The 2,876-nt window shown below is 41.1% G+C and overlaps 1 pseudogene; it reads right to left on the minus strand.

Moving 5' to 3' along the window:
* Window positions 1-569: 569 nt before the first annotated feature.
* Window positions 570-1,444, minus strand: LOC123255572 (annotated as a pseudogene).
* Between the last annotated feature and the right edge of the window lie 1,432 nt (window positions 1,445-2,876).

Here is a 2,876-nt window from a genome sequence, read left to right on the forward strand (position 1 = left end):
ACTAATATACAACTTCTGAAATACACTATTAACTGAGAAAGTAGGCTACCCTTGTCATCATCATACTTCAATACATATTTTTATACAATATTCTTGGAGCTTAAACTATATTTATCCCCACCCTGCACAGAAAAGCAAAAACATTTCTGTCTGGCTATCTTTTTATTCCTGCATAGTACTATTTGTAAAACACACTGGTCTGGGACCAAAGTCTCAGAAGTCATAGGATGGCAGAGAATATGCCCCAGGGAATATGAGTAGTAGTCCTTTCAAAATATTAGCAGCAGCTTTAGTGCAATGTGGACTTAATCCTCACATCCACCAGAGGTGGAATGAAGAATGTTGGCTGTTGGTTAGGAGCTACAATGGAATGATCCAGCTTTAGAGGGAAGGGACCAAAGGAATAAAAAAGAGGATTAGATAACATTAGGAAGGGGGTCTAATAGGTTAAGTAGATATAATACCCACATTTCTTCTACCAACACCTTAAGGAAGGGAGCTAAGTGGCTCAGCAAGGATTAAACCTGGCCACAATCTGGAATGAAATGGAGGCAGCAGGGAAGGAGAGGTCAAAAAGTCTTTTCCAATGATGGTGGCTGCATGTTTTCCACAAGAATACAGACAAATTGTTCCAACTTCTTGGCAGCCTGCTGCCCAGCCATCAGTACCTCTTCATGATTGGCAGTCTCGTGGGTTTCATAGTCCAATATTGATTTGTTTGTAATAAGGGAGAATCCAAAGACCCGAAGGCCACAATGCCTAGCCACTATCACTTCTGGTACCGTGCTCATGCCCACAGCATCAGCCCCTATTTTCTGCAGAAACCAACACTCTGCGATGGTTTCAAAGCTGGGGCCTCCCACCATAACATAAGTTCCTTCATGTAGTGGTCATTCTTGATACATTTGTTTCCAGATGCCATGGGCTTTCTGTCTCAAAATTCGGTCATAAGCGTCAGACATGGGAGGAAACCTTTCTCCAAATCTTTTATCATTGGGTCCTCTGAGTGGATTTTGGCCACTGAGACCTGCCAAGTTGATATGGTCTCGGATCAGCATAACATCCCCAACTTCATACTCAGGGTTCAGTCCACCAGCAGCATTGGTGACAATTAATGTGTGCACATTCATAAGTTGGAAAACTCTCACAGGGAATGCCACCTTCGAAAGCGGATAGCCTTCATACATGTGGAATTGGCCCTGCATCATCACACAGCATTTGTCATTTAAGTATCCAAATACCAATCGCCCTGCATGACCTGGTACTGTGCTCTGAGGAAAGTTGGGTATCTCACTGTAGTCAAAGGCCTGCAGTTGGGTCACTCTATTTGCCAAACCCCCAATCCAGAACCACAGATCACAGCTATTTGGGGCCGATGTTCAGTATGGGCTAAAAGCCACTCAGCTGTTTTCTTATAATCCTCATACTTGAACTCATTCTCCATGGCTCCCTCGTGGTGTCCTGCTCCACTCGGCTTCTGTCTATTCTCCTCGGCTCCGCTCCACTGAGCTCCGAATGCCCCAGTCAGCTAGGAGTTCAAACACTTTTTTGATAATGTATTTCTCCCTATCTCCACCCTCCCCTTTCTTCCTTTTCAAGAGACTATTTATCCTTCATAATTGCTTGCCAAATAATTTAAATAGCTTTCATTAATGGTGAAGACATCACGTAAATGAGTGGAAGTCATGTCAATGATTTGGCTAGAAGGACAAATGCTAAATATGTGTTTTTTCTACTAAATTTTAATACCTGAAAATTGTAGGCCAATAGAACGGTATGTTATGATGATTAAAGAATTAAAAATTAATATTATTAGAGGGGAGAAGTTCTTGTAAAAATTTAACAGTTTACATTGGAAAGGATTACAGCTAATTTAAATTTGTAAAATTATATCTCACTGATTTGCTTAATACATAGCTGACTGTTGAGTGTTTTCAGTAGGCTATGATAGATTATTACCCATCTTTATTTTTTTAATAATAAGGAAGTCCCTTCAAATATTTATAAGATGTTTTCCTATGAGCCTAGAAGACCTAATATTTTTATATAAATGTTTAGTGGTTTAATACCTTTTTAGTACAGCTCAGAAGCCTGTTTTTTTTGTTTTTTTTAAACATTTATTGATATTCATTTTTAACATGGTTACATGATTCATGCTCCCACTTTCCCCTTCACCCCCCTCACTCCCCCCACCCATGGCTGATGCACATTTCCACTGGTTTTAACATGTGTCCTTGATCAAGACCTATTTCCAAATTGTTGGTAGTTGCATTGGTGTGGTAGTTTCGAGTCCACATCCCCAATCATGTCCACCCCAACCCATGCGTTCAAGCAGTTGTTTTTCTTATATGTTTCCTCTCCTGCAGTCCTTCCTCTGAATGTGGGTAGCATCTTTACCATAAATCCCTCAGAATTGTCCTGGGTCATTGTATTGCTACTGGTACAGAGGTCCATTACATTCGATTTTACCACAGAATGTCAGTCTCTGTGTACAGAGTTCTTCTGGCTCTGCTCCTTTCGCTCTGCATCAGTTCCCGGAGGTCTCTCCAGTTCACATGGACCTCCTCCAGTTTATTATTCCTTTTAGCACAATAGTATTCCATCACCCGCATATACCACAATTTGTTCAGCCATTCCCCAATTGAAGGACATACTCTCCTTTTCCAGTTTGTTGCCACCACAAAAAGCGCAGCTATAAATATTTTCGTACAAGTCTGTTTATCTATGATCTCTTTGGGGTACAAACCCAACAATGGTATGGCTGGATCAAAGGGCAGGCATTCTTTTATAGCCCTTTGAGCATGATTCCAAATTGCCAGCCAGAATGGCTGGATCAGTTCACAGCTCCACCAGCAATGCATTAATGTCCCAATTTT

This window comes from Gracilinanus agilis, unplaced genomic scaffold, assembly GCF_016433145.1.
Source record: "Gracilinanus agilis isolate LMUSP501 unplaced genomic scaffold, AgileGrace unplaced_scaffold48897, whole genome shotgun sequence".
Taxonomy (NCBI): Eukaryota; Metazoa; Chordata; class Mammalia; order Didelphimorphia; family Didelphidae; genus Gracilinanus; species Gracilinanus agilis.